The sequence below is a fragment of the Arachis stenosperma genome, chromosome 10 (genome assembly GCF_014773155.1).
Source record: "Arachis stenosperma cultivar V10309 chromosome 10, arast.V10309.gnm1.PFL2, whole genome shotgun sequence".
Taxonomy (NCBI): domain Eukaryota; kingdom Viridiplantae; phylum Streptophyta; class Magnoliopsida; order Fabales; family Fabaceae; genus Arachis; species Arachis stenosperma.
The window spans coordinates 40,704,600-40,730,544 of record NC_080386.1 but is presented as its reverse complement, the minus strand read 5'-3'; the positions used below and the strand labels follow the sequence as shown (position 1 = coordinate 40,730,544).

General features: G+C 35.6%; 1 non-coding gene across 1 annotated transcript; it reads left to right on the top strand.

Annotated features, from left to right (window-relative positions):
• The first annotated feature begins 24,238 nt into the window (after nucleotides 1–24,238).
• LOC130958375 (small nucleolar RNA R71) lies at nucleotides 24,239–24,346 on the top strand. Its single transcript, XR_009077501.1, has one exon. It is a non-coding gene; the product is annotated as a small nucleolar RNA R71 (small nucleolar RNA).
• The last annotated feature ends 1,599 nt before the right edge of the window (nucleotides 24,347–25,945 follow it).

Below are 25,945 nucleotides of genomic sequence, written 5' to 3'. Positions count from 1 at the left end.
ATTTTTTAAATTTTTTATTTTAATAAATACATTACAAATGTTTTGAAAATTCAATTTTATATCTTTTCTTATAAAGACCGGGGTGGCAAACGAGTCAAAATTCGCGAGTCAGTTCGCGTAACTCACCAAAAAATATGGATTGGATTGGAAATTTGAAACCATTCTAATTAAAAAGCTCGTCTAACCCGCGGGCTATGGCGGGAGTGGGGCGGGTTGAGCTTTCCCGGTGGGTCCGTATTTTTTTTTTGTAATTGAAGATATTTTAAGTTATAATTTAGATTATGTTTTATATTTGATTGATTAGAGATTTGAAGATATTTAATTATACATTTTGGAAAATGTTTGTTTTATTTTTTACAATGTTAATTTTATTATTTTGTTTCAAAATACTTGGTTGATGATTACGTTTATTACATATTTAGAATTATAAAGACTTTAATGTTTGTGAATTTAGAAATTATAAATTTTTTTATATTTTTAAAATTATAAATTTATTGAAATGGTTGTGAAATTATATATTGTTTAATATTTAATAATTTATTAATAAAAATGAAAAAATTAATAAAAAAAGAAGAGAATCGGCGGACTTAGTCCTCCAACTCACCGTTACGCGGGACAGAGGAGGAATTCAGAACCACCCCACTGTAAGACCCCGGATTTCATAAAATATTAAGTAATGAATTATTTGTAATTTATTATATTTATTTATGGGTTTATTTTCAGAAAGCTATTTTTACCAAAAGTAATTAAATCAAAGTTAGGTGAGTCAGACGAGAGATAAAGCGATGTTGACAAAGAGGGACCGCGTGACCAGAAGGGAGATGCGCGAGGAGAGAGAGAGCACGTGCAAAGGGCAAATCCGCCGTCAAACTACCGTCACTATTCCGTCATCACTGTAGTTGAAGCCCGCGTCACCGTCGTGCTTCATTGCCATCGCAGAGTCGCCGGAAGAGGAGCTCAGATGAGAAAGAGAGGGGAAACGTGACAGAGAAGGAATGTCTCCCCTGTTCCCCTAGCCGTTTGCGTCACTGTCGTCGGAGCTCGTCAGAAGCCGCCGCCGTGTCCATTTAGGTCTGACTAGAAGAGAGGAAGTCATGGTGGTGGATGTTGGCGCTGCTGCATGTGAGAAAGAGGTGCTTGGACTCATCAACATCATTGTCTGGGCCCGGTTCTGTCATCAGGAACAACGCTGTAGTCGCCGGAAGCATTACTGGAGGTGTTGTTGTCCTATATCCTTAATTCTTTTTTGGTACAGTGAATAGCTCTTGTCCTAAAATTCTTATCGTTATTGTTCTGTTATAAATTATTGAGGATTATGCGACGTTAATGTCTCAAAATTTGTGAAAGGAATTAATTTATTTTGGTTTGATTAATTATGAAAAAAATTATATTTTTGGGGCGCTTTACCGGAATTTCAAATAATAAAAATGATTATTTAGGATAAATGATGTTTGTTTGTTTCAATTAAGATTATGGTTGGAAAATAAAATAAATTTTTGAGTCCTTGAGAAAAACTTTTGAGTTTGAAAATGCAGTTGAAGTTAGTTTTGATAAATTAAGATTTAAAGGTTAAGGATTAAGGAATTAAGGATTGAGGTTTGAGGTTTGAGGAATAAAGATTGAGGAAAAGACCGAAAAAGATTGAATGATTTAAATTAAAGAATTTGATTTTGAGCACAATCTCTTGAGAAAGGCAAAACATAATGCTCACTTGAGATATTGTGTATGAGGCTCAGTGGGAACACTTACTTGAGACTCGAATGATAAGGCTCAGTGGGAACGCCGATACGTAATGTCCACTTGAAATCGGAAGGAAGGTTTCCCATGAGGACGACGATATGCAACGCTCATGGAATTGAAAGGACGTTGGTTGAGGTAGGGATGACAATATGTAATACCTATCTCAGGATCACTATCGGGTATCGGGTAACGAACCGACACGTGAGCTCGCAGCCTGAATAGGAATAGACATTCATCATATGCATTTGTATAAATTGTTTGGGTGTGCTTTCTGTTGCAGTGTTATGTTATCTATGAAATTTTCCGCTATTTGACTTGCGTAATTTGCTTGTATCTTTGTATTGTGTATCTTACTTGAACTTGTTGATTTATAAAAGTGACTGTCAACTAAGTGATTGAGAATTAATTAATGTAACTGAAAATTGATTAAATAATGTAATTTGAAGAAAAATAACTAAATTGTTTAAAGTAGGACTCGAAGAATTTTAAGGGATTCATTAGGATAATCATTCTTGAGTTATAGGTTGATTATTTGTATTTTATTCTTTATTTTTACGACATTCTCATCCTCTACTAAGAATGAGTGGTTAGTTCTTACCCCAAAATTTTTTACTCTTTAAATAATAGATTTTTGAAGACTCAGTATGAATTTGCGGACGAATAGTGGAGTTTGTTTATGAGTTAAGTGCTTCATAGAGTCCCCTCATGCTTATCGCTTAAGATTTTATTTAATTCAAAGAGATATGTGTTGTATTTGAACTTTAATTAAAATTACTTGAATAACATTTATTATTATTAATAATTATGTGACTATTATTGTCTGAAGATCTTTGATGAATGGTTTTAATTGAATAAAATTTTTTAACATTTTCACAGAACTAGAACACGATATTAATATAAAGGCTCGGTAATTAAGTAGTTAATATTAGAAAAGGACTTAATATTTTTGTCAGTAAAAATACCGTAACTTAAACAAGATATTTTGCTAAATGGAACATTACACAAAATATATAAAGAAAAATATGCAAATTTTTTATTGTTTTAAATTTTACACAACTTGATAAATATTCAACTTTTATTTAAATAAAAAATTTATATATATATAAAGAGGAATTGACTTGTGTTGTTTTTTTTGTACTGTTCATTAAAACTGTATTTAAATTTTAAAATAGGATAAAATAAGACATTAAAAATAAAATACAAAACATAAAAATATAAAAAATGAATGTTTTTATATTTTTTTTGTGATAAACTAAAAAAAATTATGAAAGTTTAATTTATTCTTATTTATTTATTTAAAAAATTAAAAAAAATATAATTATAAAAAATTAACAAAAATAATAAAAGAAAAATAAAAAATAAGTTGTATTTTTTAGTTAGTGTGTTTGTATCTTTTTTATTAAGAATACAAAATACACTAATTCAATATCTCTGGACACAATATTTCTGTTTATATCTCATCTGCCAAACAGGATTTTGTGTCTCTACCGGTGTCTATAAACAAATGCAGTCCAATTGTCTTTTTTTCTTACTTCTTTTCATATCTATGAAGTACATACACTTCCTTGAATTGTTGTGTCAACAGTTCAGACACATTTTGAACACGACACTTATCGGCACTCGTCCGACACGCGTGTCTTATGTGTCTAACCGTGTCTTAATAAAAAATAAAATATTTTTCTCCGGACATATATATTTGGACACACTTAAATACCATCATGTGTCAACGTGTCCATCCTTATTCTTAACAAGTATTTTTAAAATGAGTTTAGAAATAGTATATATCTATTAATTATTAAAACAAAAAAAATTTAAATACTTTATATAATTAAAAAAGATTAAATTACACAGTTAGTCCCTACACTTTCAGTGAAATTATAAATTGATCCCTACACTTTAAAAGTTTGTAATTGGATCCCTAAAGAGAATTAAAATTTACAATTTAGTCTCTGCCGGTCAAAAAATATTGATTTAACAGAATATTTTCAGAATATGTTGAGAATATTCTGTTAAAATAAAAAATATACTGAGAATATTCTGTTAAATTAAATACTTTTTGAACGATGGAGACTAAATTACAAATTTTAATTATCTTTACGGACCTAATTACAAACTTTTAAAGCGTAATGACCAATTTACAATTTCACTGAAAGTGTAGAGACAAACTATGTAATTTAACCTTAAAAAAATAACATAAAAAAAATTAAAAATTTATTTATGTTGTAATATCAATAAAATATTAAAATATTATTAAAATTTATCTAAAAAATACTTTATATTTTATATATATGGTATATGTTTATAACTTATAAGAATTTTAAATTTATATATCTCATATCATATCGTATTTTATATTTATAGGAGTCTCTGTACATCATAGCTTTGTATATTGTCCAAAATCCAACACCAATACCAACATTAACAATGGATCTCAAATAGCAATTGGCTTTCAGATTGAACCGAGGAAACAGACAAGTGACACAATAATTAAATCCAATTATTAGAGTTGGTATTTGAATAAAGTATGTAAAAACTAGTTATTTTCTTAATTTAGTGTTGACATTGTTGTTATTCTGGATACCGACGGTGTCGAGTCATTCAAGGGAGGAGATTATTTTTTCAACTATATTAGTTTTATATTAAAATTAATTATTAATATTAAATATATTAAAATATAAAATATATATTAAAAATAAATTAAATTATATATATATTTATATATAAATATATAATAACTAATTTTGACAATTAGTATATAATTAATAAACTATAATTTAAATAATATAATTTTTTCATATTCATTTAAGAAATTTAAATTTTTTATTTTCAATAAAAAAATTAATTAGTATGTAAATAATATTTTTATTATTTTTTATTCTGATTTTATGATTCCTAGTTCTCAACTTCGCCCATTTTGGGTTTTTTTCACTTGTTGAGCATTTTTCCATTAATTAATTATCTTAATTCGTTTCAAAAAAACTAAATTTTGGATTGTAATGGGAGGTAATCACAGGGACCTATTTTGTCCTATGCAGCGTGCTCTTCATTGCTGTGATCAACTTGTGAAATATTTATTTATTTAATTACTATATATTAGTTTCTCAATGAATTTGAAGGCAAATCACAAAAACAAACTAAAAGTAGGAATAAATTATACCATTTTATTAAAATAAAAAACGTTATTTGAATTTCTCAAAATTATCGTGTTATATATTTTGAATGAGTTAAATTCGAATTAGAAAAACTAATAATAATTTAAATTAGATTAATTCGATTTAATTGGGTTACTAATAATTCGAATCAAGTCTATTCGAATTATCAAGCTCCCACGTATATAAATAATTATGAAATTTAAGATTTAGAATTTAGTTTTTAGTATTTGAAATTAGTAAAATATTTGTCAAAAATATTAAAAAAAAATACTATATAATATAAAAAATATACTACAAAAAGTATAAAAAAGATTATAAATATCAATTGAACGTAAATTTCATAGTATAAATCTAATTCATGCAATTATTTTAATACACCAATAATTATATCTATATGAAACCAATGCTAAATCAAATTCAATTAGTTCGATAATAAGAATTTATGAAAAAAATTGTATTTTATAAAGTTTAAAATTTTTTATTATGTGATAGGTTAGTAACGAGTACATTACAAATTTTTATAGTACTCATCATAACAATGTTTAATTTAATAATTGTTATTAAAATTTTACTTGTACTCGTTACAGCATCATTTATTCACTACACCTAATTAGATGAATAACTACACTTATTTTACAACCCTTATTTAAACAGTCGTTATTAAATAAAATGGTAACACTTATTTATATAATTTTTATAATGTCACTAAAAATTTAAGTGTCCCAGTAATAAGAAACATAGCAATCTATTCTTTTTCCTCTTTTTCTTTTCTTATTTTCTATTTCTGATATCCATTTCTATTTTTCAAAATCCTAACTAATTCAATTGGCAACTAGCGTTGAGATTAGAAGAGAATAGATGAGAATGTCACTTCTATCTCCGGCGTCAGTCCCTTCTCTTTGCTGCTATTATTTGTTCTCTCTCTACCGTTGCTGCCACCTCTGAGCTCGTCTCCGATCTGCTATCTTTTTCTCTTCTGTGCCTTTCTCCGCCATTGCTCTGTTTTTGCTTCAAATTTGCTCTCACCGCCGCTGCTCTGCTCTCTGCTCCGATCCCTCAGTCTCCGTCACTGCCTCTAAACTCTCTCGCCTTCGGTCAGTTCTCTCTACTGATTTGCTTTCGTCTAGTTTCTGTGCCTCTCTCAAGATCTTGTTTTTTGATTAATCGATTATTGATGACTTGATGTCTTAACATATATCGATTCAACTTTTTAAATTTCTTTATTCATTGATCTATTTTATTAGATTAGCCTTGATATTGCCTCTTTATGAGATGTAAATTCAATGTGTGATTAAATTCAGCAGGAACTCTTTAATCTCTAGGCTCTTTTGGTAACCATTTCTTCTCTTTCAACCACAATATTCAACATGTTCGATGAAATGCTTCAACCAAATCTGTTTAATTTTTTTCTTTACATTCTCTTATTTCTATTGCTATTGCCATACAAGTTTGACATTAAAAATTCTCTTATGTTTAGGTTTATTATAGTCTCCGTTTTGATGTTTTACTTTTGTTCATATTATATTGTGAATTAGCTCTTCAATTGAGTATTTAATAATGTTTTTAGTTGGCTCTGAGTTTATATTGCTAATTGTGTCTTTTCCTCTTTTGCATTTCTAATAATTGATAGTGATTAGCCCTATTTGCATTTCTAAACGCATGATGCAAGACTATTCTCCAAATTAATGTTATGGCATGATTTGACTATGTGCTGCCTGTTGGGAAATTACTTTTGATTCAGTATAAACAATTGTAAGGGCATTGAACTTACTACTTTGGTTTTGTTTAATTTGTCGCCAAATAGAGATGCTTTAAACAAATTCCAGACTTGTCACATATGTTTTTGTTGCTAATTAATCTGTTTCTAGGCCATTAATACTGTCCTAATTCCTTGTTATGCCCCAAAATTGGAAAAAAATTCGAAATTTTAAATCAAGCATTGAGCTTCATTATCATTTTTTGATCTTCCTTCATTAACTTAATAGTAACTTTGGAATGTGAAAGTTGAGTCAAAAAGAATATATATGTTCTCTCTTTCTCGGTGTGCACTATCACTTAGCTTTCAAAATATTCTTGACTTTCTTTAAGCTAGCTTTTTGTTTATATGCTTTGAAGATGTTAAGAAAGGACCCCACTTCTTGTGAACTAGTTCCCCAGCAGGGGATCCAAAATGCTGGACCAATAATCTGCATATGTTGGATGCCTTTGTTTCCTCTCATTAGATTATTTATCTATTATTAGTATTTTCATACATGAAAAATAACCGAATTAAGAAAATAACCTTTATTTATCTCTTGTGCTTTTATCTGACTTTCGTAGATGTTAGCTGCTCTAACTCGATGATATGGTTCAGGTTGTAAAAAATTGTATTTTCTTTTTGTTTTTCTACCAGGTTGGTGTCCAAGTAACTGATCCAGTAGTGTAGGTTCTCACTAGGCAAGAGGTTGAAGTTTGGTCCCGCATCACTTGGAAGCCAAAATGGGGTCTGACCTACTCTCGGATCAAGAGCAAAGTTAGGGGAAAAAGCTCTATTTTCCAGAGGTCTACTCTGACGATTAAGGGTCAAAATATTTTTATTGAAAATTTGTCCTTAAATAGGACTCTTATCATTGATGCTGTTAATAATGCGGAGGTATAATGATAGTTTTTCGGTATTTTATCTGCTTGTGTGACCTGCATATTGTGTCTTAACTGCTTAGAAGGAATAATTACTAGATGTAGCGCAGATAAAACTATTAGAGCTTGGTGAGAGAAGATAATAATTTAAATTTTTAACACCATAACAGATATAGACTAAAATAAAATCAAGTCAATCCTACAATCTACTAGACTCCAACTTATCCAAATAACTAGTGAAGATATCCCAGTTTTAAAAAATAAAAGTTTTAAATTTTTCTATGAATCCAAAATACTTTATATTTTCATTTTCCTTATAATTGCATTGTTTCTATTTCATTTTTATTTTTACATATCCCAAATTAATCAAATCTTGAAATTTGTCTTGTTCAGTATTAATACACATGCATGGAAGACCTTTTTTTTATTTAACGTTTAGATTAATGCGAGTTTTTTTTCTCTTCTTTTTTAATAGGTTAATGCAAGTGGTTCAGTTCAGAACAAAGGCTGGACCCTTGAAATTGTCGACCATAAGGATTCAAAGGAGCCTGAGGCATTGAGAATCAGGAATTTTAAATTTAACAAAGTTGATCAGCTAGAAGTAAAATACACTGAGCCTGGCAAATTTACCCTCAAGCCTTGAACCTGCATCTGCTCTTAAAAAAATTTAGCCTCTCATCTGTAAGTGTTGTTATGAACTGGGTTTGGGAGTGCCTTTCTGGTAATAACGTGCGCTCAACAGTTAAGTTAAGAGTTTTGCAGGTCTGCTTATTGAACTTTTTTTTAGTTTAATATTTTTTGGATGACTGGTTGTAAGTCTTTAGTATTTTTTGGACCTCGGACTTGATTTCAAGTGGCAGAAGCACATTTCAATTTTATATTTGTTTTATATAATAGGAGAAATGCTATTTAATTTTTAAATTTTCAGTTTTTAGTCAATTTTTTATTTAAATAATATTATTTAATTAATTTGAATATATATTTTTATAAGTTACTTATTTTTTATGAAAAGTTACTTATTTTTTAATTTTTTTAAAGACTAAATGATAGATAATTTTTAAAAAATATCTTATTGTACTATTTTAATAATGCATATCTAATATGATTGACGTAGATATGTGGTCTTGCCTTATGCACGTCATGGTTTGACTTGTATTTGCTTGCTTTCGTTAATAATAATCTCTGGCCCACGCGGTGGAATTTTGGGGTCAAGTGAAAATGAAGGTTTAAATTTATGAAGTCATTGAAGTCAACCTGGAATTTTCTCATTAGAAATTTCTATATGAATGCAGAGAGAAGGTTCATATAAGTATTGTTGGAAGTAAGAGAGTTAGAAGGTGGAGCTTCCTTGCGACATCGCCACATTCAGTTAGTTTTTTTCTTAGTTTATATTTATTTTTACTACTGCACAAACTATATTTTTATTGCATGATACTTTTCATAGTTTAGTATTTATTGCATTATAGATAGAATTAAGGATATACTCTTGTTTGAAATTTGAAGGAATATTCTTATATTGGTTCAATGGATAAGTCATGGATCACAAAGCCACGAAACTCAATAGAGTATGAGCGAGGGGTTAGGAGGTTTATTGATTTTGCCTTTGAAAATAGTTTAGCTGAAGCAACTGTATGCCCTTGTTTGAAGTGCATTTTTAGAAAAAAAAAGTGACAAAGGGTGAGATGTATGATCACTTGATATGTACCCAATTCTCGAAAGAATATACACTTTGGTTTTATCACGAAGAGACTGAGGTAGGGGATCCCAGTAGTAACGTCTCAAATAGTGATGCTTCAAATGCTTTTGATGACTTGTTTAATCAAGATTCTATTCATGACATGCTTGGAGATGCTTTTGGGGACTGATATACACTGGGCAAATGAAGTCTCGTTAGAGTCAGATGAAGACATTGATGGAGTTGAAAGAGTGATGCCAGATATAGCTGATGTAGCGGAGTTTGAAGAATTAGCAAGTCATGCAGAACTACCTTTGTATGAAGGGTGTACAAGATATTCAAGATTGTCCTTTTTGGTGAAGATGTATCATATTAAGTGTATATGTGGGATGACTGACAAGGCAATATCGATGATATTTGAACTCTTACATGATGCATTTGAACATGCAAAGATTTCGAGTTCATTTTATGAAGTAAAGAAAACTATCTTGAAGCTTTGTATGAATTATGAGAAGATACATGCATGTCCGAACAATTGCATGCTGTATTGGGGTGAAGACAAAGAGAAAGAAATGTGTAAAGTTTGCAACAGGGCTAGATGGAAACTAGATACAAAGGGTGGTGAGATTCAAGAATCAAATGATGGGAATATTAGGAAGAAGGTGCCTGCTAAAGTTCTTCGTTACTTTCCACTAAAACCTTTTTTGTAAAGGTTATTTTTGTCTTCAAAGACAGTCGAGGCCATGAGATGGCATGATGTTGCTCCTAAGGAAGATGGTGTAATGACGCATCCTAGAGATTCAAAAGCTTGGAAGATGTTTGATTTAAAAAACACTTCATTCATAGAGGATCCACGAAATATACGTTTGGCATTAGCTATTGATGGTATTAATCCCTATCGTAGTATGAATGCAAATTCTAGTACCTGGCCAGTTATTCTCATTCCTTACAACACTCCTCCTTGGATTTGTATGAAGTGGACATCTTTTATTGTTTCAATGATAATTCCTAAAAAAAAGATGTCAGAAAACAATATAGATGTCTACTTACAACCGTTGATCAAAGAGCTAAAAGAGTTATGGAATGAGGATATGCTTGTGTAAAAGACATTGAAGTTTTTCAGAAGTTACTAAATACATTTTTAGAGCATTCAAATATTTTTCCTTGTTTGGCAATTATGAGGACTATTAGGAGAATTCCTTAGAAGGATCTAGAATTATTCTTGTATTTTAGATGACATTGCTTCATTTGAATGCCTAGATTCCTCCTTTGTTTGGATTAAATTGCCTTTATCTTGTAAGGAAGACAAAGAGCTTTCAAAGTGCTTCTTGTTCTTCTCTGTTTAGTTTATAATATAGTGGGCAACTGGGCCTGTACTTTTACAAAATTTATTCTAGATTACAGGTGATTCTGAGAAGTTGATAAAGGTGTTATTTAAGCTTACAAGACACCATGCCCCCCCTCAACCATATTTCTTGATAAAATTGATGCAATCATTAGTCAACGCGGTGAAGCACGCAGTGAACATGAAACAAGTAGACGTCTAAAAACTGAACTACTCATACAGGTGATTCTTTCTTCTTAAACTAAATATATTTCATAATCACCAGCTTAATGATAGTAACATGATTTGTATTGAAAACACTTTATATGTTAGCTGTCCTTGGATAAAAATAAACTATGATAGAATTCGAAGTTATCGTATATATTGGACTTGTTTTTTGCCTCCTATATCTGGTCAGCGATTACTTGTGGATGATGAAGGACTTGAATGGAATGAAGCATGGGATGTGACATAAAAGTCAGTAAATTATAAAATCTCTTACATGGAATGATGTGTAACTTTTTCTTTCAGCCATGATCCGTTAATGCCTGTAGTGTATTCCTCACTAGTAAAATGTGTAACAGTTATATTTCAATGTGGAAATGATAAAATGCTTTCAGCTCACTGCGATGATAACTTTCACACGGTTTGACCTTGAGAGTGAGCTTTCCAACATGCGCATATTGGATAATAATCCCCAGAAGCCAGTAGTTTGGATGGCTAATTTGTGTGTGGTTTCTTCTCATGCAGTAAATGGTTTACTCATTTGAAGAAAAGGCCTCATAATTTTTAATAAATCCTTGTCTTCAGTCCTTTCATTGATACCCTATCCTTTCATTTATATTCTACAGGACTCTCCAGTTTTTATTTTCTGTGACATTTTTTTTCATACTTGTGCATTTTATTTTATTTGAAATCTGTTTGCTACTTGGTGCCCGAATGTTGTTAGGTGAATGGTGTTGCCCAGTTGACTCCTTTAAACTACTATTTATTAACAATGATTTATAAATAGAGTTGGCCAGAGAAAGAACTTGGTCATAATGTTTTCCTTCTAGTTGCAGATACTCAAGCAGGAAGTCTGATTGGGAAGCAGGGTTCCACCATAAAATCCATTCAAGATGGCTATGGTTGCATTATACGTGTTCTTGGATCAGGTTTGTTCCCAGCTATTTTTTATTATATTAGGATACCTTGCTAGGTTTGTTTCCATCTATTTTCTATTATATTAGAATACCTTGCTTATATTTGGAAACCAGTACACTTAACTTTTTCAGAATTATTTATCAAGTGGTCTTTTAGTTGATCTTATATATTCTCCCAATTTACATTCAGTCCCTCCTTTTTTCCCCTTTTCCCTACTGCATTAGTGATCAGACTGCTGTAATATAATTGTTTAGAGAGTTCATTCATTTCTTGTTAGAAATGGCAATTATATGTTACCTTCACTTGATAAAAAAATATGCAAAAAATATTTATGATATTTAATCTTAAAAGATTTTGGTTACTGAGTTTTAATTTTCTTGAATAATGTACTATTTAAAACAGAAAACCTGCTTGTGTATGCTTTGAGAGACGATAGTGTTGTTGAAGTACAAGGTGATCCTGCTGGAGTTCATAAGGCCGTTGAACTTACTGCAGTTCATTTGCGTAAGTTATTGCGTAAGCTAGTAGAGCAAGTGTTACGGTTCAGGAGACAAGGGGCGTGCTAGGGAAGATGACTGTTGAAATAAGTGGGATTATATCAGATATACAGGCAGCCCAACATTGTTATTTTTGTAAAACTTGTGGGATTGAATTTAGATTTGTTGAAATACAATGTCATTTTTGGAGAATTCAACTTTTGATAATAAAAATCTTTTATGTTGGAGAGATTATAACAGTTTAAAACAGTCACTAAATACAGGAAAAATTTGTCACGTGAATAAGTAATTTAGTAACGGTTTTAAATCCAAAAATTGTCACTAAAAATATTGTGACGGTTTAAATAGTCACTAAATATGCCTAAAAACTGTCGTAAGATCAAGTAACTTAGTGACGGTTCAAATCGTCACTAAATATTGTGACGGTTTAAAATAGTCATGAAATATAAGGAAAACCTGTCACAGGACTTAGTAATTTAACGACAGTTTCAAAATGTCGCGAAATACAGTATAAAAAATACCTTTACAAGTATTACAAATTAGTGACGATTTTATGTTTTAAAAACTGTCACAAACAATTTAGCGACACTCCTTACCAACGGTGGTCCAAAACTGTCACTGTGTCAGCTGGCGACTGATAAACCCCATTTTTAGGGTTTATCTTGTATTGAATTTAGAGTATTTTGATAACCTTTTCTCGCATTTAACCTATGAATTGGCATGGTTTTGTAATCTCTCCCGTATTTGTGCTTAAGTGTAAAAACATGCTTTCTAAGCCTTATTTTGATGAATTCTAATTCATCCTTGATTCCATAAGATGCCTTGATGTGTTTGCTAGTAATCTCAGGTTGAAATAGGCTAGGCATGGATCAAAGGAGCAAGGAAGGAAGCATGCAAGTGGAGAGAAGCACAAAAAGCCAAAGAATTGATCTCGGCCAAGCACGCGCACGCGCACAAGGCGCTCGCGCGCACATTGTGGAATAAGCCAGGGACGCGCACGCATACCGTGCGTGCAAGCGTCGTAGTCCGCACGTGATTTTGTTATTGCAACACGTGCCTGGCGATTGCAACCAACTTTGGCGCCAAATTGCATATAAGAACCAAGGATTGCAGGGGATTAACATATATTCACATCCATAGACTCATTTGTACATCTTTTATAGATATTTTTAGTTAGTTACATTTGTAGAGAGAGAGATTCCAACCTCTCTCTAGGATTCATCTTCATTTTCTCACTTCTCAACCATTCCTTGGTGAGATCTATTACAATACTCACTTTACTTTGTTCATGTTGTAGATCCTCTTCTCTAATCTCAATTAGTGTGTATAATTGTTCAATTCTCATAGATCTTAGGTTTAACTTTGTTGTTTTGGATTCTATTAATTCATTGAAGATCTCATTTTCATTGTTGTTCATTCTTGATTGTTGTTAATCTCTTGTGTTGAATTACTTTGATTCTAAATCTTTTTCTCAATTTTACTATGTCTTTCATTCTTGCTCTCCACGTGTTTGAGAAAATGCCAACTTTAGATATGAAGTAGCATTCCCTCACTTGGCCTAATGGTTGAGTCATTGGAGACACTTGAATAGTGGATGTCAATTGTTGATTGAGAATTGAGAATTGCTAATTGACTTAGAGTGCACTAAAGCTAGATTTCCCTAGGGTAAGACTAGGACTTGTGACTTGAGTTAATTACTTTTACTTGACTTCCCTCTATGATTAGGGGTTAACTAAGTGAAGCAACACTCCTTTGTTATCATAATTGAAGGAAGCTATAGTGATGGAACTTCCAATGTTCAACCTTGGCCAAGGCTCTTGATATTGATTGATTGTTGTTTTCTTTTATTAGCACTTTTATGCCACACTCTTCAAGCCACGAAAGATCACTTAACCAATAGCATGCATCCTTGTAACATTCCTAGGGAAGAACGACTCGGGACTAATACTCTCGGTTATAGATTGTAGAATTGTTTGATGATGGATTTTGCGTCGGTTTAGACTATACTACGATTGATTACTTGATAATTTCTATACCGGCAAAAATTCATTTATCAGCGACTCTCAAATTTGTGACGCTTTTTTAACCGTAAAAAAATCATTTAGTGACAGTTAAAACCGTCACCTAGCATTAAAAAAACCATCGCCAAAATGCTATTTTGTTGTAGTGATTGAATTCTTAATGCTTGATGATTTGCATGCTTTAGTAGTTCTAAAGTTTGAGAATATAATCTTTAACGGATTAGTTAGTTTCTGATTATTGTGCAATTTATCACCGTGAATGTTAGCACTTTTTTAGGGGAGGTTATGTTAAAATATTTTTCAAATAATATAAATGTAGGAGGATTTGTGTTAATTGGTATGATCTTTGTAGACATGACGACAGGTAGAGGTGTCATGAATTGGTTTTGTGGTCATAGTAGAGGGAGGGGAGGGTTTTTGTTGGTACCCCTGAGACTTTTCAGTCGCCTCCTCTGTTACAACTACTCTGTGACATCACAAGCAATGGGTATACAGGACCAGCCATTCATCAGAGTCCCTAACCCCAACTACGTGGGCTCCTTTTACTGTGCCATCCCCACAACCAGGAAGTCATCCGACTACTTCACCAGGGTGGACTCCTCCACTACCTTCATCTGCTCAGCAGCTCACTATTTTGACGATGCCGACTCCAGCGACAGACACCATGGTGCCAAAATCCTCTCACGGATTCCAGCCAGATGCTCATCCACCACCTCTCATCATACGGATGACGATTTGGCCTGATAGTTTGACAGCATAAGTACTATTTTAAGTATTTTATATGCAAACTATTTTGAGGAGATTATTCAACATATATGATTGCTAATCTTAAGTTTTTCATTTTAGTTAGTTTAATTTAGTGACACTCAATTTTCTAATTTTAGTGGATTTAGGTTATTAAGATAGGTTTGATTTAGGTTAGTAGGTTTGAACTGTTAAAAGTGTTTGAGAATTCTTGATTGTTGATGAATGTTGATACTTAAGTCATATAATTTCGTATTGGTTTATTTGCGATTTTTTATGTGAATTGTTGATGGATAGAGTTTGTAACACCCTAATTAGCCTAAGCCTTACCTCGCATCGTAAAGTAAAGATTAATCAAAGGTTACGACAGTTCTAAGCTTTTACTTATATTATATAGAAGGAATTATTAATATCTACAAGCCCGATGAAGAATATAGCTCAAAAATAGGATTTCAAAAATGAAAAACGTACTAACGAAGCTACTGACTTAACGCATAAGAACAGATATAGAACAACAAAACATCATAGTATAATAGTATAATATCATAAGATGCTAGCCACGATTTGCGGAGTTTAAGCCGGCTAGCCATGTACAGACCATATATGAATCAGACAGTAAAAACAAATTATACAAGTTTTGTTCTCTCAAACACAAGCCTCTAGACGAAACAAAATACAAAAGTGAGAGACATATTCAAAACACATCAAAGACTCAAAAGAAGTATCCGGATCCTCCGCTTCTATCACCAACCAGACAACTCACCGAGGTGGGTTGCGACCTGCATCTGAAAAATACAACAGAAATATGGCATGAGAACCGGAGGTTCTCAGTATGGTAACAGTGGCCAGTGATGTAGGATATAATACCCCGGGACGCCAAAGGCAATCCTAGACTCTATATCCATCACAAGATTCAAGCTTAAAGCATTCTAAAACAATTAAGCATAATATGAAAAACCTCAACCAAACTTAAGCCGTAGTACCATATAAGGGTATTCTATCTTAGGGAATTTCTATTCTAATCAAACACCGCTGTCCCACAGCCTTCACCAACCAATCCGCCATGCGATCCCATCGCCATCGCCTTCCGAACCTCCTCAACCCCAGTAAAAGCACAAGTATATACAATACAAGTAAAACACAAGTAGAGGCATACAACAATTAATACAAGTAGCGATTAGACATGTTAAATAGATAGGGAAAACAATATCAAGTCGGCAAAGCATACAAACAGGTAGAAGATACACATGATGAATGCCTGCCCTACTGGCTGTGATATCACATTGTCGGTTCAACTGCCAACCCGACACATCTCCATGGAGATGTTGCCCTTCGGATTCATGGTGTGGGAACCCCCCGAGATATAGTGCTCGGATCACTGTCCAGGATTTTGCGCCTGCACGCTTTGATGATCCGAAGGGATGCGAGCGAGATCTATTGCCTCCGACTTCACATCTAAGCGCAAGCGGGACGAACCACCGCCCTTACGCCACCGCCGCTACCTCGACAGGCAGGATCCAACCTCGGCCCTTGCAGGATGCATAGTGTCTCATAATCTCAATGAAAAAGTGGTACAGTGGTTTTCAAAACATTTTTAGTACAAGATGGATCCATCACTTCATTCAGAGTCCTAGACTCTTTTCAACCCCTGTTCATTCACATTTCAGTTCCTTGATTTTGCATCTCATTCATCAACCATTCATCAAACATCCTCAAACCTTCCACAGTACAACAGAAATCTAGTACTCCATTTGCTAACTTTTTCCCAAATAATAGTATCTAAAACCCTTGAACCATTTCCCATGTTTGAGCACCCAAGAATAAGTCCAAAAGTCTTAAAAAGATGTTATAGAAGCTTACAACCTTATCGAGAAGGTGAAATAGTTGAAAACAAAGCAAAATTTGAGAAACAGGGCATGTGCGTCCACACGGGGGTGTGCGTGCGTAGGCCCAGGAAAATTTTTAAAAATGTGCGTACGCACAGGGGTCAAAATATAAAAAGGTCTGTTCACTCACACAACCTGTGCCAGTGCCCCCAACAGACTGGCCTCCCCAACGTGTGCGTGCGCACAGTACGTACGCTCAGGTTGCAATTTTTCCATTGGCGTGCACGCGCACAGGCTGTGGCAGCACTGCAAGCAGACTACCTGCCTCTGCGTGTGTGGACACACAAATCTGTGTGTGTGTGGACGCATAGGTCTGTGCATGTGCACAGGTCACCATTTACGCAGAGTGTGCGTGCGCACCTACCAGAAAACATAAAATTCTGTAACTCTGCAGAATTTTCAGATTTTCAACACCAATTTTTGAATGATCATTGGTGGACGAAATTGTGATCAACAATATTGGCTCTTTGGTATGTACACAAAAACTATTGTGAGAGGAATCATTATTATGGCACTGGTTGAATTCACAACTCCGTTCAACTAACCAGCAAGTGTACTGGGTCGTCCAAGTAATAAACCTTACGTGAGTAAGGGTCGATCCCACAGAGATTGTTGGTATGAAGCAAGCTATGGTCACCTTGTAAATCTCAGTCAGGCAGATTAAATTGGTTTATGGGTTCGAAAATAGAAATAATAAAATAGAAATAATAAAAGGGATAGAATACTTATGCAGATTCATTGGTGGGAATTTGGTATAAGCGAATGGAGATACTGTATGGCTCAAGAACGCCTGCTCTCCTACTGCTTTAACTCAATCCTTCTTACTCCTTTCCATGGCAAGCTGTGTATAGGGGTTCACCATCAACGGTGGCTACTTTCAATCCTCTCGGGAAAATGGTCCTCTGCGGCTGTCACTCGCATGGCTAATCGTCTGGAGGCATCACCCATGGTTGATGGCTACATCCCATCCTCGCAGTGAAAACTACGCTCACGTGCTCTGTCACAGCACGGCTAATCACTGGTTGGTTCCTGCGCCTACTGGAATAGAATCCCTTGATTCTTTTGCATTTGTCATCACGCCCAGCACTTGCAAGTCTGAAGCACGTCACAGTCATTCATTTCTGGAATCCTACTCGGAATACCACAGACAAGGTTGGTGCGCGAAATTGTGAACAATACTTTTCACAACTCTCATAATCCCTGGTCATGAACTCCAAAAACTTGGTGGTTCAATTCCATGGCATTACACAACTTCGCACAACTAACCAGCAAGTGCACTGGGTCGTCCAAGTAATACCTTACGTGAGTAAGGGTCGATCCCACGGAGATTGTTAGCATTGAAGCAAGCTATGGTCATCTTGTAAATCTTAGTCAGGCAAACTCAATTGTATATGATGATGAACGAAAATAATATAAAGATAAAGATAGTGATACTTATGTATATCATTGGTGTAAGAGCTTCAGACAAGCGTATGAAGATGCCTTCCCTTCCGTCTCTCTGCTTTCCTACTGCCTTCATCCAATCCTTCTTACTCCTTTCCATGGCAAGCTCGTGTAGGGTTTCACTGTTGTCAGCAGCTACCTCCCATCCTCTCAGTGAAAGCGATTGCATATGCTCCGTCACAGCATAGCGGAATTCATCTGTCGGTTCTCAATCAGACCGGAATAGAATCCATTGATTCTTTGGCGTCTGTCACTAACGCCCCGCCCTCAGGAGTTTGAAGCACGTCGCAGTCACTCAGTCATTGAATCCTACTCAGAATACCACAGACAAGGTTTAGACCTTCCGGATTCTCTTGAATGCCGCCATCAGGTCCTGCCTATACCACGAAGACTCTGACCTCACGGAATGGTTGGCTCGTTTGTCAGGCGAGCACTCGGTTGTCAGGCGATCAACCATGCATCGTGCAATCAGGAATCCAAGAGATATTCACTAAGCCTCAGATGCTTGTAGAACAAGAATGGTTGTCAGTCACCTTGTTCATGGGTGAGAATGGTGATGGGCGTCAATCATCTCCTTCATCATGTTGAAGAACAAGTGATATCTTGGACAAAGAACAAGCGGAATTGAATAGAAGAACAATAGTAATTGCATTAATACTCGAGGTACAGCAGAGCTCCACACCTTAATCTATGGTGTGTAGAAACTCCACCGTTGAAAATACATAAGAACAAGGTCTAGGCATGGCCGAATGGCCAGCCTCCCAAATGATCTAAGAACTAGATGTTCGAAGATGATCAAAGGATCTAAAAATAATCCAAAGATTAAAATACAATAGTAAAAGGTCCTACTTATAGGGAACTAGTAGCCTAGGGTGTACAGAGATGAGTAAATGACATAAAAATCCACTTCCGGGCCCACTTGGTGTGTGCTTGGGCTGAGCAATGAAGCTTTTTCGTGTAGAGACTCTCCTTGGAGTTAAACGCCAGCTTTAGTGCCAGTTTGGGCGTTTAACTCCCAATTAGGTGCCAGTTCCGGCGTTTAACGCTGGAATTTCTTGAGGTGACTTTGAACGCCGGTTTGGGCCATCAAATCTTGGGCAAAGTATGGACTATTATATATTGCTGGAAAGCCCAGGATGTCTACTTTCCAACGCCGTTGAGAGCGCGCCAATTGGGCTTCTGTAGCTCCAGAAAATCCACTTCGAGTGCAGGGAGGTCAGAATCCAACAGCATCTGCAGTCCTTTTGAGTCTCTGGATCAGATTTTTGCTCAGGTCCCTCAATTTCAGCCAGAAAATACCTGAAATCACAGAAAAACACACAAACTCATAGTAAAGTCCAGAAAAGTGAATTTTAACTAAAAACTAATAAAAATATACTAAAAACTAACTAGATCATACTAAAATATACTAAAAACAATGCCAAAAAGCATACAAATTATCCGCTCATCACAACACCAAACTTAAATTGTTGCTTGTCCCCAAGCAACTGAAAATCAAATAAGATAAAAAGAGAGAATATGCAATGAACTCCAAAACATCTATGAAGATCAGTATTAATTAGATGAGCGGGGCTTTTAACTTTTTGTCTCTGAATAGTTTTGGCATCTCACTCTATCCCTTGTAATTCAGAATGATTGGCTTCTTTAGGAACTCAGAATCCAGATAGTGTTAATGATTCTCCTAGTAAAGTATGATGATTCTTGAACATAGCTATTTCTTGAGTCTTGGCCGTGGCCCAAAGCACTCTGTCTTCCAGTATTACCACCGGATACATACATGCCACAGACACATAATTGGGTGAACCTTTTCAGATTGTGACTCAGCTTTGCTAAAGTCCCCAATTAGAGGTGTCCAGGGTTCTTAAGCACACTCTTAATTGCCTTGGATCACAACTTTATTTCTTTCTTTTTTTTTTTTTCGAAATTTTTTTTTTTTGCTTCAAGAATCATTTTTAATGATTTTTCAGATCCTCAGTAACATGTCTCCTTTTTCATCATTCTTTCAAGAGCCAATATTCATGAACCACAAATTCAAAAGACATATGCACTGTTTAAGCATACATTCAGAGAACAAAAGTGTTGCCACCACATCAAAATAATTAAACTATTATAAAATTCAGAATTCATGCAATTCTTTCCTTTTCAATTAAGCACGTTTTTATTCAAGAAAGGTGATGGATTCATAGGACATTCATAACTTTAAGGCATAGACACTAAGACACTAATGATCACAAGACACAAACATGGACAAACATAAAGCATAAAAATCGAAAAACAGAAGAATAAAGAACAAGGAAATCAAGGAACGGGTCCACCTTAGTGATGGCGGCTCTTTCTTGCTCTTGAAGATCCTATGGAGTGCTTGAGCTCCTCAATGTCTCTTCCTTGTCTTTGTTGCTCCTCCCTCATGATTCTTTGGTCTTCTCTAATTTCATGGAGGAGAATGGAGTGTTCTTGATGCTCCACCCTTAGTTGTCCCATGTTGGAACTCAATTCTCCTAGGGAGGTGTTTAATTGCTCCCAATAATTTTGTGGAGGAAAGTGCATCCCTTGAGGAATCTCAGGGATCTCATGGTGAGAGGGGTCTCTTGTGTACTCCATCCTTTTCTTGGTGATGGGCTTGTCCTCATCAATGGGGGTATCTCCCTCTATGTCAACTCCAACTGAATAACAGAGGTGACAGATGAGATGAGGAAAGGCTAACCTTGCCAAAGTGGAGGTCTTGTCCGCCACCTTGTAGAGTTCTTGGGCTATAACCTCATGAACTTCTATTTCTTCTCCAATCATGATGCTATGGATCATGATGGCCCGGTCTATGGTAACTTCGGACCGGTTGCTAGTGGGAATGATTGAGCGTTGTATGAACTCTAACCATCCTCTAGCCACGGGCTTGAGGTCATGCCTTCTCAATTGAACCGGCTTTCCTCTTGAATCTTGCTTCCATTGTGCGCCCTCTTCACATATGATTGTGAGGACTTGGTCCAACCTTTGATCAAAGTTGACCCTTCTAGTGTAAGGGTGCTCATCTCCTTGCATCATAGGCAAGTTGAACGCCACCCTCACACTCTCTGGACTAAAATCCAAGTATTTCCCCCGAACCATAGTGAGATAATTCTTTGGATTCGGGTTCACACTTTGGTCATGGTTCTTGGTGATCCATGCATTGGCATAGAACTCTTGAACCATCAAGATTCCGACTTGTTGAATGGGGTTGGTAAGTATTTCCCAACCTCTTCTTCGGATCTCATGGCGGATCTCCAGATATTCACCCTTTTTGAGTGAAAAGGGGACTTCGGGGATCACCTTCTTCAAGGCCACAACTTCATAAAAGTGGACTTGATGCACCCTTGAGGGGAATCTATCCATCTCCCATGACTCGGAGGTGGAAGCCTTTGCCTTCCTTTTCCTCTTTCTAGAGGTTTCTCCGGCCTTGGATGCCATAAATGGTTATGGAAAAACGAAAAAGCAATGCTTTTACCACACCAAACTTAAAATGTTTGCTCGTCCTCGAGCAAAAGAAGAAAGAAGAGAGTAGAAGAAGAAGAAATGAGGAAGAGGGGGAGGGTAGTTTGTTCGGCCAAGAAGGGAAAGAAGGGGTGTTTAGGTTGTGTGAAAATGAAGGGTTGAAGAAGGGTATATATAGGAGAGAGGGGGGTAATGGTTCGGCCATTATGGGTGGGTTTGGGAGGGAAAGTGGTTTGAATTTGAAGGGTGAGGTTGGTGGGGTTTTATGAAGGATGGATGTGAGTGGTGAAGAGAAAGATGGGATTTGATAGGTGAAGGGTTTTTGGGGAAGAGGTATTGAGGTGATTGGTGAATGGGGGAAGAAGAGAGAGAGTGATGGTGGGGTCCTGTGGGTCCACAGATCCTGTGGTGTCAAGGAAAAGTCATCCCTGCACCAAATGTTGCTCAAAATCACGTTTTGAGCTATTTCTGGCGTTAAACGCCGGGCTGGTGCCCATTCCTGGCGTTTAACGCCAGGTTGTTGCCCTTTACTGGCGTTTAACGCCAGTCTGGTGCCCCTTTCTGGCGTTAAACGCTCAGAATGGTGCCAGACTGGGCGTTAAACGCCCAACAGCTAGCATTACTGGCGTTTGAACGCCAGCTTCTTCTCCTCCAGGGTGTGCTGTTTTTCTTCCTGTTTTTCATTCTGTTTTTGCTTTTTTCATTGTTTTTGTGACTTCTTATGATCATCAACCTACAAAAAAGATAAAATAACAAAAGAAAATAGTTAACTATAAAACATTGGGTTGCCTCCCAACAAGCGCTTCTTTAATGTCATTAGCTTGACAGAGGACTCTCATGGAGCCTCAGAAATACTCAGAACTGTGTTGGATCCTCCCAACACCAAACTTAGAGTTTGAATGTGGGGGTTCAACACCAAACTTAGAGTTTGGTTGTGGCCTCCCAACACCAAACTTAGAGTTTGACTGTGGGGGCTCTGCTTGGCTCTGTTTTGAGAGAAGCTCTTCATGCTTCCTCTCCATGATGATAGGGATGTCCTTGGGCCTTAAACACCAAGGATTCTTCATTCACTTGAATGATCAACTCTCCTCTATCAACATCAATCACAGCCTTTGCTGTGGCTAGGAAGGGTCTGCCAAGGATGATGGATTCATCCATGCACTTCCCAGTCTCTAGGACTATGAAATTAGTAGGGATGTAATGGTCTTCAATCTTCACCAAAACATTCTCTACAAGTCCATGAGCTTGTTTTCTTGAATTGTCTGCCATCTCTAATGAGATTCTTGCAGCTTGTACCTCAAAGATCCCTAATTTCTCCATTACAGAGAGGGGCATGAGGTTTACACTTGACCCTAAGTCACACAAGGCCTTCTTGAAGGTCATGGTGCCTATGGTACAAGGTATAGAAAACTTCCCAGGATCCTGCCTCTTTTGAGGCAGTTTCTGCCTAGACAAGTCATCCAGTTCTTTGGTGAGCAAAGGTGGTTCATCCTCCCAAGTCTCATTTCCAAATAACTTGTCATTTAGCTTCATGATTGCTCCAAGGTATTTAGCAACTTGCTCTTCAGTGACATACTCATCCTCTTCAGAGGAAGAATACTCATCAGAGCTCATGAATGGCAGAAGTAAGTCCAATGGAATCTCTATGGTCTCATTTTGAGCCTCAGATTCCCATTGTTCCTCATTGAGGAACTCAGAGGAGATTGGTACACGCCCACTGAGGTCTTCCTCAGTGGCGTCTTCCTCTTCTCTTTCCTCTCCATATTCGGCCATGTCTATGGCTTTGCACTCTCCTTTTGGATTTTCTTCTGTATTACTTGGGAGAGTGCTAGGAGGGAGTTCAGTAACTTTCTTGCTCAGCTGACCCACTTGTCCTTCCAAATTTCTGATGGAGGACCTTGTTTCATTCATGAAACTTTGAGTGGTCTTTATTAGATCAGAGACCATTGTTGCTAAGTCAGAAGTATTCTGCTTAGAACTCTCTGTCTGTTGCTGAGAAGATGATGGAAAAGGCTTGCTTTTGCTAAACCTGTTTCTTCCTCCATTATTGTTATTGAAACCTTGTTGAGGTCTCTCTTGATTCTTCCATGAGAGATTTGGGTGATTTCTCCATGAAGAATTATAGGTGTTTCCATAGGGTTCTCCTAGGTAATTCACCTCTTCCATGGAAGGGTTCTCAGGATCATAAGCTTCTTCCTCAGATGAAGCATCCTTAGTACTGTTTGGTGCATTTTGCATTCCAGACAGACTCTGAGAAATCAAATTGACTTGTTGAGTCAATATCTTGTTCTGAGCCAATATGGCATTCAGAGTGTCAATCTCAAGAACTCCTTTCTTCTGACTAGTCCCATTGTTCACAGGATTCCTTTCAGAAGTGTACATGAATTGGTTATTTGCAACCATTTCAATCAATTCTTGAGCTTCTGCCGGCATCTTCTTCAGATGAAGAGATCCTCCAGCAGAGCTATCCAAGGACATCTTAGATAGTTCAGAGAGACCATCATAGAAAATACCTATGATGCTCCATTCAGAAAGCATGTCTGAGGGACATCTTTTGATTAATTGTTTGTATCTTTCCCAAGCTTCATAGAGGGATTCTCCATCCTTCTGTCTGAAGGTTTGGACTTCCACTCTAAGCTTACTCCATCTTTGTGGTGGAAAGAACTTTGCCAAGAAGGCATTGACTAGCTTTTCCCAAGAGTCCAGGCTTTCTTTAGGTTGAGAATCCAACCATATTCTAGCTCTGTCTCTTACAGCAAAAGGGAATAGCATCAGTCTGTAGACCTCAGGGTTAACCCCATTAGTCTTGACTGTGTCACAGATTTGCAAGAATTCAGCTAAGAACTGATGAGGATCTTCCATTGGAAGTCCATGGAATTTGCAATTCTGTTGCATTAGAGAAACTAATTGAGGCTTAAGCTCAAAGTTGTTTGCTCCAATGGCAGGGATAGAGATGCTTCTCCCATAGAAATCAGGAGTAGGTGCAGTAAAGTCACCCAGCACCTTCCTTGCATTGTTTGCATTGTTGTTGTTTTCGGCTGCCATGTGTTCTTCTTCTTTGAAGAATTCGGTCAGGTCCTTTACAGAGAATTGTGCCTTAGCTTCTCTTAGCTTTCGCTTCAAGGTCCTTTCAGGTTCAGGGTCAGCTTCAACAAGAATGCCTTTGTCTTTGTTCCTGCTCATATGAAAGAGAAAAGAACAAGAAAATATGGAATCCTCTATGTCACAGTATAGAGATTCCTTGAGGTGTCAGAGGAAAAGAAAAATGGAAGACAGAAGTAGAAAATTCGAACTTATCAAAGAAGATGGAGTTCGAATTTTGTATTAAGGAATAGTGTTAGTCCATAAATAGAAGGATGTAAGAAGAAGGGAAGTAATTTTCGAAAATTTAAGTAAAAGATTTTAAAAACATTTTGAAAAACACTACTTGAATTTCGAAAATAAGGGTGGGAAAGAAATCAAGTGATTTTTGAAAAAGATTTTGAAATTAGAAATTAAAAAGATTTGATTGAAAACTTATTTTTGAAAGAGATGTGGTTAAGAAGATATGATTGAAAAGATATGATTTGAAAACAATTTTAAAAGATATGATTTGAAAACAATTTTAAAAGATATGATTTGAAAACAATTTTAAAAGATATGATTTGAAAACAATTTTAAAAGATATGATTTTAAAAATTAATGACTTGCCTAACAAGAAAAGATATGATTTAAACATTAAACCTTTCTCAACAGAAAAGGCAACAAATTTCAGATGTTCAATCAAATCATTAATTGTTAGTAAGTATCTTTGAAAAAGGAAAGAAATTGATTTTAAAAACATTTGATTGAGAAGATTTGATTTGAAAAAAGATTTGATTTTGAAAAACTTTGAAAACTTGAAAAAAAATTGATTTGAAAACAAAATCTTCCCCCTTGTGCCATCCTGGCGTTAAACGCCCAGAATGGTGCACATTCTGGCGTTTAACGCCCAAAATGCACCCTTTTTGGGCGTTAAACGCCCAACCAGGTACCCTGGCTGGCGTTTAAACGCCAGTCTGCCTTCTTCACTGGGCATTTTTGAATGCCCAGCTTTTTCTGTATAATTCCTCTGCAGTATGTTCTGAATCTTCAATTCTTTGTATTATTGACTTGAAAAGACACAAATTAGAAATATTTTTTGATTTTTAATAATGAGGAATAATCAAAATGCAACTAAAATCAAATAACAATGCATGCAAAATACCAAACTTAGCAGTT